At 50.1% G+C, this 10797-nt stretch overlaps 1 pseudogene; it reads left to right on the top strand.

The window, feature by feature from the left end:
* The first annotated feature begins 1706 nt into the window (after positions 1-1706).
* On the top strand, positions 1707-3224 carry LOC150000174 (cyclin-dependent kinase 16 pseudogene; annotated as a pseudogene).
* The last annotated feature ends 7573 nt before the right edge of the window (positions 3225-10797 follow it).

Genomic DNA, 10797 nt, shown 5'->3' with positions numbered 1-10797 from the left:
GACCAGAATCCTGAAAGGAGACATACTGGAAGGTTGGGAACAAGGTCTCAGGAAGTTCATCTAGACAGACAAATAGGAATGGTTACAAAGTATGAAGATTTTAGTATCACTGGTTAACAGCCATCAAATAGCACCCACAGTGGGAGAGACACTAAACAACCAAGTGGAGAGAATGACTCAGTCCTTTGACATCAGCCAGTATTTGTTATGCCCGACCCTCTCTGTACAGATATGATGGGCATATGAGTGAGGTAATCATGGTGGAAGGAAAGAAGCTCTGCATGGGCCCAACGAGAGGTGCTCCCATCACCAAAGCTGGTGTAGCTCCTGGTACTACTGAATATCCAACCTACTAGCCATAGAAGTCAAAACTGAGCCTCATATTTGACACCATCTTGAGGAGATGGATTAAGCCCTTGGTGGTAACTCTCGACTCCTTTCACCCTGAAAGGGGTAATGATTCAATTTGACTAATATAAACTTATCCAGTATGAGCGTGTCTTGTCTACCTATAGGGCTTTGGCTGTCTGAGAATTAAAGAGAATATCTTCAGCTGACATAAAATCCTAACCAGTATGGTCTTAAGCTAAGGGGCTCACTTTACAACAACAACAACAACAAAAAAGTGCAGTAGTGGCAGTGGGCCTTTGACCACGGAATCCACTGGTCCTTCCCCTACTGCACCCTCAGGGATTACAAAAGAAACTGAGATGTGAACTTGAAGACAATATCCTTGTCTGGACACACTGTGGATCCTAAATGAATGACCACTGGGTGTTACCGTGCCCCCTAGAGATGGAACAAATGAGTCAGAAAACTAAAGGGTGGAAGGAAGAGTGGGCCCACTTACCATCAAGCCATATCCCACTTGGGGATTTATGCTTCCAGCCCCACAACCTTAGGTTCTGCGGGCTTAGATGTTCTGGTTCCACAGGAGGAACACTTTGAGTGGGGTCTCCATAAGAGTCCATTAAACTTGAAGTTGCAACTACTAACAGTCACTGGACTCCTCTTACCAGGAGGCCAACGGACATGGAAAGGAATCCTACAAGGGAAGATGGGGCTGCTGCTAGACACCAGAGGCAGAAAAGAATCTCTTAGCACTAAATTTATCCACTGGGGTACCTCTTAGTGCTCATATGTCTTGTTTTAATAGTTAATTAGCAGAGTAGCCATGTCCTAAGAAGAACCTGATAACCAAGGGCTCAGACCCCTGAGGGATAAGTGTCTGGTTAACCCCACCAGAAACATCACTTAGACTAGTAAAAGCATCAGGCAAAGGTGAAGAATATCGAGGATGCTGACTATCAGTTATGGTTTCAAGATCAGCCGCTGCAGGCAGCGCGCTTGGGGGTTGGGTCTATGCTGTTCGGCCGGGAGAGCGGTGCGACTCCCCGAGCAGGCGGCTCCGAGCCCGCGGGCTGCCACGAACTCTGCAATGCGAACCCACAGCTTCGAGAGCCCTGGGGAAATCGCCGGCCGCAGCCAAGCTCACGGCCCGCTGAGCGGAACCGCTGCCTCCTCCTCCTTGGCCGGCGGCCTGGCCCAGCAGCCACTGCCGAGAGGACTGGGACCGGGCCTGCGGGACACTGAAGAAGGAGGAGGTCGCTCGGCCTCAACCCCGCGCCGCATATGGCTGCGCGCGCGCGCCCCCACCGTTACAGTTCCAGGTCCTCGGGAGATAGCTGTTAGCTAAACCGTCAGAAATCTGCCCTGGAGGAGCTGATCTTCCAGTGCTAGCCATAGCCATGGATAGGATGAAGAAGGTCAAAGGGGCCCTGTCAATGACACTCAGAGGGGGCCAAGGTGCAGACAAGACCAACAGTGCCGCTGAAAAGAAGAGCCCAGGTGAGAGTCATGATGGCAGTGACCTTGGAGAGGCCTCCACCCATACAGCCCCCGGGGAACCTCACTCTGGACCCAGACCACTCAGCTCTGCACCAGAGATTGTACACAAGGAGTTGAAGATGAGGTCTGACGGGGTAAGTGACCAGGTTTCCGCCACGTCCTCCGATGAGGTGCCGTTGCCAGAGAGGGTGCGCATGCGCAACCATCCCCCAGGGCCGATCACTGAGGACAAGCACCTGTCACTGCCAGCTGCCCCCCCGCTGCCCCAGGGCTACCTTGAGAAGTTGACCCTCAATAGTCCCATCTTCGACCTGCCGCTCAGCCACCTCCCCCACCATGTCAGCCTGTCTGAGATTGCCTTTGGGAAACTGGAGACCTACATCAAGCTGGACAAGCTGGGTGAGGGTACCCAAGCCACCGTCTACAAAGGCAAAAGCAAGCGCACAAACGACCTTGTGGCACTCAAGGAGATTAGACCGGAGCAGCAAGAGGGGCTACCCTGCACCACCATCTGGGAAATGTCGCTGCTCAAGGGCCTCAAACATGCCAACATTGTCATGCTCCTCGACATTATCCACACGGAGAGCTTGCTCACCCTGGTCTTTGAGTACCTGGACAAGGACCTGCGGCGGTACCTGAACGACCATGGGGACGTCATCAACAAGCACAATGTGAAACTGTTCCTGTTCCAGCTGCTCCGTGGCCTGGCCTACTGTCACCGGAAGCAGGTGCTACATCGAGACCTCAACCCACAGAACTTACTCATAAACAGGAGAGGAGAGCTCAAGCTGGCTGACTTTGGGCTGGCCCGGACCAAGTCAATTCTCATGAAGACCTACTCCCACGAGGTGGTGACACTGTGGTACCGGCCCCCCGACCTCCTGCTCGGGTCCTCACACTGCTCCACCCAGAGTGACATGTGGGGTGTGGGCTGCATTTTCTATGAGATGGCCACTGGCTGGACCCTCTTCCCAGGCTCCACAGTGGAGGAGCAGCTGCATGTCATCTTCCGCGTCTTGGGAACCCCGACAGAGGAGACATGGCTGGGCATCCTGTCCAACGAAGTGTTCAGGGCCTGCAACTACCCCAGGTACCCTGCCAAGGCCCTCTGGAACCACGCGCCCCGACTTGATAGCAAGGGGGCTGATCTCCTCGCCAAGCTGCTGCAGTTTGAAGGTCGCAATCGACTCTCTGCAGAGGATGCCATGAAACACCTGTTCTTCCTCAGTCTAGGGGAGCGGATCCACAAACTTCCTGACACAACTTCCATATTTGCCCTAAAGGAGATCAAGCTACAAAAGGAGGCCCACCTTTGCTTTTCATTGATGTCTGGCTCAGGCAGGCCAGCTTTCCATGTGGTGGATTCTGAGTGCTAAGCCAGGTTCTAAGCCACAGACCCAGGTCCCAGCGGGCAGCGGCTGGAAGGATGCCACACCCCTCCCAGGGCAGCCACCAACTTTATCCCCCCTGCTTGCTGCCTGCCCAGCTGTCTGATTGAAACCTGCTTGCCCACATGTCCTCTGCTGCCTGTCCAAACATCTGACCATTGGCCTGTCAACTCACCCATTGGCCTGTCTGCTATGTGCTAACTAAGCTGTCATCACTCCTGAGAGAGAGAGAGAGAGGGGATCAGATGTTGCAATAGGAGGTATAATCTCTCCACTAATCCTTTGCCTGTAAATTCTTAGAAAATGAGACCAATATGAATCCTGAAGGACTGTTTCTAGATGAGACATAAGAAGTAAGTAGATCTGAGAGGCAGAAAGAGTGGACTGTAGTAGACACGGTTGTTGTCTCTCCAGGTCCCCTTTGCTCTGAACACCCAGCCCGCTGATGCTGAGGATATTGCTGCTGACAGTTCAGAGCTGCATCCCTCACTGGGAATTGTCCTTGGCTGAAGGGAACTGGTTTATCCAAGGTTATTCTTCCTCCCAGGAAGTAGCTGGTAGCCAGCCAGTGACCAGCTGATGCGAATACACAGCCGCCACATGCTTGCCTCAGTCTGGGACAACTCTGAAGGTCTGTCCCTGCTCCAGAGCTTTCTGTGGGAGAAACCTCAGGGGCAACATCGTTGCTGAGCAGTTTCTCCTGCTGCCTCTTCCGTGGTCTCATTTTCTCACAGCTGTGTTTCCTAAGAGCACTCTGTAAGAAGCCCTCTCCAAGTGTTTCTCTGTCTCGGGTCTGTGTCCGGTTAGCCTAAGGCAGTGTTGAAGTTGGCATCACAGCAAATGCACTTGCCTGTAGGTGTGACAATGTGCTTATCCACCCACCCACCCACCCTTCTCCTCTAGCATGAGTGGGGTTGACCTAGAGCTGATCCCCTACACACATCTGGGGATTTACAGGGAAGAAGTCTGCATATAACCAGAGTCTATGCCAGCTTGGTAAAATCACAAGGCTTGCAGGCTGACATGTACCATAAGTAAAGCCAGGATCACTGCCCTACACTGTAAGACACACGTGCTCCCACCCAGACATGTGGAAGGGCTGCAGGCTTGGGAGTTGGAGGGCCAGCAAAGCAGGGCTTCTGCAGAGACAACACCACCTCCACCTCTGCCTCAAGCAGTGGAAAGTACAAGTTGGAGCTCCCTCTCCATAGATCCACCCACAAGTATCCTTGAAGCTCTCTCATAACGGGGATAAATAGCATATATCTGGAGTAACATCTGAGCAGAAAGATGTTCTGAATTACTTCTATGGCCTCAAAATTCGCCCAATTCACATCTATACAATACTTCTCTGTTGCAAAGTTTCTTAGTATATTTCTAAATTTTAACATGCACCATACTGGACTATAACTATTTAGGAGGGGCCATTCTCCTAACACACCATGAGAACTTTCAAAGCATGAGCCCAGATTATATTCATCCTCGTGTTCCTAGAGCCTGGCTGAACAAATGTGGCTTCACATGTTGGCGATGTAAGAGATGACATGTCACCTCAGGCTATCTCCAAATGGCAAACATTAAGCCAACCAAAAGGCTTTTTAAATATGTGTGTTGTAAGTGTAAATATCTTTGATAAAACATGGAGTACGTTTTAAAATAAAGGAACACTATTATTTTTTCTCTATAGATGTGTCTTTTTTCAAATTTCTTCACAATAAGAGGCATGTGTTTGTAATGTTTAAGTTTCTTAAAAGAAAGAAGGCAACATCAATCCCTGGAGATTCTGCCCTTTGTTCTGACATCAGACTGCTTTTAGGCTTGCTTTTGAAGGTTCTTAGCCTTTTGAACATGCTTTGGTGAAAATGTACCAACAGGTCTGTGTGAATCAGGGTTCCCCAGGAAACAGAACCAATAGGAAATGTATGTGTATATATATGTACATTATATGTATGAGATTTATATAGGAAATACATATGTGTGTGCATCCATATATATGAGACACTGCACAAACTGGCTCACATGATTATGGAGACCAAGAAGTCCTGCACTCTGCCATCTGTAAGCTGGAAAACCAGGAAAGCTAGTGATGTAACTCAGTCCAAGTCCGAAGGCCTGAGAACCAGGAGCACTGATGTCCAAGGGCAGGAGACCATCAATGTCTCAGCTACAGCAAAGAGAGATTTTCACTTCCTCCAGGGTTTTGTTCTCCGCAGGCACTCGGCAGATTAGGTGAGGCACACCCTCATTGGGAGGGCCACCTTCTTACTCAGTTTACTGATTCAAACGCCAGTCTCTTTCAGGTGCACCCAGAAATGATGTATTCCCAGTTATCTGGGCATGCCTTCACCCCATCAAGTTGACACATGAAATTAACTATCACAGGGGCTGAAGTTCCTTCAGTTTGAAATTTACACATAAACTGCACCAGGAGACAAAAGACAGAACTGCGCTTGCAGCTGGGGACAACCTCCCTCTCTGCCCTCCCTCAGAGGAGGAAGCTGCTTTCTTCTCTCCTTTGCTATGACAGTCCTGGTGGTCAGCACATCAGCAGTCCATGAGCCAGAAAACCAAAGTGAGAATCAACATTCCACTCATCAAAGCTTTCAGAAACTTCGGGAGCATATGCCTCATCGTGAAGATGGTGATGGGGAAGTTCTCTTGTCCCACTGAATTTCTTTTAACATCATATACGTGTGTGCTCCAATAATAATAGTAACAATAAAGATTTTTACACCTGGGAAAAGTATACAATAATGAGGAAACCAGCAGCCCTGTACTTCAGTACTGCCCGCCTCCCCTCCCTTACCACTCCACCCTACCCTCCGTTTTCCAGCTGGGAAGGCTGGCCTGGCCATACAGTCAGCTCTGCCCCTTTCCTGTCCCCACCCTCCTTGCTGTGATAACAAGCAGTCACTTAAGGAGGCTCAGGAGGCACCAAATCTTGAGGCTTGAGTGGCACAGCCAGGGAATGGTCCTGAAGTGTTAGCACTGCAAGGGGCTCTGAACACTGCCCAGTCTAAGTCTGGGTGAGCCAGCGGAGGTCCAGCTGCCCAGGACCACACAACCTGCCAGGGGCAAAGCCAGAAGCAGAGACCTTGGCCTAATGACTCCCAAGCCTCCTCTGCTCAGCCTTCCACACAATCTCTGCCATTTGTAACTGCTGAGGCTTAGGAACCTACTAAAGTTCCTTCCACAAACTCCTCTTCAAAAACTGGGGAGCAGAGGGGAGGGAAGGGAAGAGGAGATAAGAAAGAGAGGAGAGAGAAAGAAATCAAAGGGGAGAGAAAAAAGAGAGGAGAGAGAAGGAAACCAAAGGGGAGCAAAGCAATCAGAGAAGACAACCTCTCCATCGCCCCCACCTCGCCCCTCCCCCACCTGCTTCTCCCATTCTCAACTGCCAGCGGCCTTCTGTGACATTGCTTTCACTTCAAGGCTACCTTCAGTCTTCATCCAGGTGACTCTTACCATCCAGTTAAGGAGAATATCACAGGGCAGAGTATGACTGTCCCCGTTCCATTCATGCTAGAGATGACCAGAATAAGAGGACCCCAGGGCACAGGGGACCCTTACTAGATGAATAGCAGAGAGAGGGAATGCTTCTTGCGTTAACTGTGCTCACTTAGCCAGGAAGTTACTCTTTCTGCCTTTCTTTCCCTCCGTGAGTAGCTCAGAGAGGGGAAACATCCCCTTTGTTAAGTGAGGTGGCAAACAGCACAGAGCACACGTGCATGCGAGTTTTTGCAGGCTGTTGCCTTTGTGTTTTGAAGGAATGAGTCAGATTCCTTTGTGGAACTGCTTGATGCAACATTCCCTACCATTCTGTCAACACAAATCATACAGTTAAAAATGTACATGCCCCAAGCACCGCGACACCAACGAGAAAGCAGCTGATTCGCACCGGGGGTGGGCTCCCAGGAGCAGCAGCCCCGGTCCTGCCCTCCTGCTGCCCTTCAGACCCAGCCCAGCCTCCAGACCTTGCCCTCCACTGTCCACCTTCCGAGGACAGTTGCTAAGAGATGGAAATACAGCTGTCTAGGTCCATTTCCTGGCTACTGTAGGGGTGGGGAAAGCAGAGCAGGGAGGGCCAAGAAACACAGTACCTGGCCTTCAGGTCACAGGTACCTTCTAGTGTCAGAAGGAGCTCCTCCCTGGAGAGGCTCTTACCCACAGAGAGGGGCCTCTCATGCTTGGGGAAGCGGGGGTGGAGGGGTGTCTCTCGTTCCACCTCTAATGGGGTTCCTCTGACTGTTTGTCTAAAGTGTAGAATGCAGCACTGGCCAGTATCGCTCAATTGCTTGGAGCAGCATGCCATAGGCCAAAAGGTCATGGGTTCAATTCTCAGTCAGGACACATGCCTGGGTTGCATGTCCCCCAGTCGGGGGGCATGTGACAGGCAATTGATCAATGTTTCTGTTGAACATGGATGTTTCTCTCTCTCTGTTCCTCCCTGCCCCTCTCTCTAAAAATCCATAAGCATGTCCTCAGGTAAAAATAAACAATAAATAGTCAAATGTACACGCACACGCTTACACACGTCTCTAAACATATACCCATCTAGGTATATATACCTCTACACACATACTACTATACATACATACATAGTTCTACACACACACCAACACATACACCTACAACACACCCTTCTACTCACACACTCCTACACACACATACTCCTACATACATATATTCTTACACGCACACCTGCACACATCCCTATACACACACACACCTCTTTCTCATGTAGTAATTAAGTCAAAGTACATGTATGTGCCATCTGGACAAGGAGGGTGTGTGTTATGTCTGCATGTTTGTCCTTCAAAATTTGCATGTTGAAATCCTCACCTTCCCAAATTCAAAGGTATAGGGGAAGCTGGGCCTTTGAGAGATGATTGGCTCATCTGATCCCTGGGGGGACCATCACCCTTATAAATAGGCCTCAGAGAGCTCCTGACCACTTCTGTCTCACAGGACTCCAGCCGTGGCCTTGCTGGCACCATGACCTTGGACCTCCCCAAAGCCATCGCTTTGAGAAGTGAGTTATGGTGTTTATAGGCTGCCAGGCTGTGATATTTTGTTACAGCAGCCAGAATGGACTAAGACTTGTATCAGTCCCCTTTGGCCGCCAGACTGGGTGACTTAAATAATGAAATTTATTTTATCACGGTGGCAGATCCAGGTGGCACTGTTACAGAGCCCCTGGGCTGCTCCAATTGAAAACAAACCCACAGGCTCTTTAGTTAGGGGCCTGATTCCCCACTGCCAAAATTATAACTCTCAATACCAGAGTTTAGTGAAAAGAAAAAAAACTGTTTATTTAACAGTTATATACATTTAGATTATTTGCAGATTTCTGCTGTTAAGTCTTATGTTCTTTAAAACACCTATAAACACATATCCTTGCCTCCCCACTACCAAACCTGGCCAGTCTTAGGAAGGTCAGAAACACTGTTTCCCTACTTTCCAAACACAGTTCAGCTTTACCAGTAGCTGCCAATCACTCATTTCTGATTGGGGAGGTCCTTTCTGTGCTGTGGTGCCCTCCAGCTCTCAATGCAGAACCACCTGGATTCTCAGCCTCCTTGTAAACTGCCTTCTTCCTGCAAACCGCATGGATCTCCTCTCCTTCTCAAAACCGCATGGTGAGAGCCTCTTAAAGCAGTCTGGAGACCCCTTCTCCAAGCCACATGGAGGGAGCACACGAGAGCGAGAGAGAGCTAAAATGTCCGCAGCTGCTTATATAGCCCTGACTGCGTTGTCTGACGCAGTGGGTGTTGCAAACAGTTCTGACCATTCACAGAACCTTACGTAGGCTCTGTGTGCTTTTTCCATACCATCCCTTGGTTCAAGACCCCTCCCATCTACCTGAGGCCTTGGAAGCATCCAAGCCATTTTGCATAAGAAAGACAATAGCCACCAGCCTCAGGCTGCTTCCTTCTCCCCATCCCCCAGCCACAAACTCTGGGGATTTTTGGATTCCCCTGTTTCTATAACAGCAGCAGAGTTGGTTTCCAGTGAGGCCCCTCTCCTTGGCTTACAGTCACCTTTTCTCTGTGTGTGACTGTAGAAAGAGATTTCTTCTTCTTCTTCTTCTTCTTCTTCTTCTTCTTCTTCTTCTTCTTCTTCTTCTTCTTCTCCTCCTTCTCCTTCTCCTTCTCCTTCTCCTCCTTCTCCTCCTCCCCCTCCCCCTCCTTGTCCCCCTCCCGCTCTTCCTCCTCCTCCTCCTTCTTCTTCTTTCTTCTTCCACCAATCCTATCTGATTAGATCCCACCCTTAAGACCTCATTAACTTTAATTACCTCCCAAGAGCCCTATCTCCAAATACAGTCATGTTGGGGCGTTAGGGCTTCAACATGCAAGTTTAGAGGGGACACAATTCTGTCTATGACAGAAGGAAGTTTCCTGCCCCATATATACCTGCATGGCCCTGGCCAGTGAGGCTCAGTTGGTTGGAGTGCTGTCCTGTAGATCAAAAGGTTGCGGGTTCAATTTCCAGTCTGGGCACACACCCAGGGTGTGGGTTTGATCCCTGGTCAGGATGTGTACAAGAAGGAACCAATCAGTGTTTCTCTCTCATATCAATGTTTTCTCGTCTGGCCATGTGAAGACTCCATTTTTAATGTAAATATTGTGGCAATGTGTTTTAGAGCTCAACATTTATCGCATTAAGGACTTTTTAAAAGTGGGAGCATAAAGACAACTTTATTTTGATCATACAACCGGGAAATACAAATTAATAAGAAACTGCCACTCCCCCACAGAGTCATCCCTTTCACTTTACATAAGGGGACACTGAGACACAAGAGTGGGAGAGGTGATTCCATCATGTGACCCCACCAGTGCCCTCCAGCCATACCCAGCACTGCCAAGAAGTCACACCTCACCTGCCCCCATCTCAGCGCAGGCCTGCCATTGCCCAGGACACAGGGACCTCTCACCAAGCCTCTGTTGAGGGGAGAAGAAGACGCAGCAGCCTGCACCCTAGCCCACACTTGAATCGGCACCAAACCGTCCTTGTCTCCTCAGCACTGTAACCAAGGTTGCGGTGTTGCAGGAACAGCCAGCACTTCCCAGCAGGCGTAGGTCTCCCTCGGTTCATGAAGCACTTGCCACAACAGGAGGCTCTCCTGCACAGCTGGGGGAAACACAAACCCAGCAGGAGGAGGAGGGTGCTCTGGGTGTAGCCTGGCTCCACCCAAGCCTAGAGGCCACTTCACAAGACCACCCCCAGCCCCCTCCTCTTGACCTGCCATTTACCAACTGTGAGACCTCAGACACGATCCATGGCCTCTCTGAGCCTCGGCTTTCCCATCAGTAAAACAGGATAGTAGAACTTCTCTCACAGGGCCGTGATGAGGATGATGCAAAGCACCAAGTACGAGGGGTGTGCACAGTGACAAGCTGCAAAAACTCATCCTGAAACGATGTTCTGCAGACACAAGAGAGGCTGCAGGGGCATGAGAAACCTGGGGCTCATCCAGCCAGCTGTTCAGGGAGCAGGAATGGGGGTGACGAAATTGCTTGCAGAGGTGACACGATTTGCCCAAGGTCACAGGGTTGGCTGA

Source organism: Furipterus horrens, unplaced genomic scaffold, assembly GCF_987537825.1.
Source record: "Furipterus horrens unplaced genomic scaffold, mFurHor1.1.pri manual_scaffold_10, whole genome shotgun sequence".
Lineage (NCBI taxonomy): Eukaryota > Metazoa > Chordata > Mammalia > Chiroptera > Furipteridae > Furipterus > Furipterus horrens.
The sequence above is the reverse complement of the archived record's forward strand: the minus strand, read 5'-3'. Positions and strand labels throughout refer to the sequence as shown.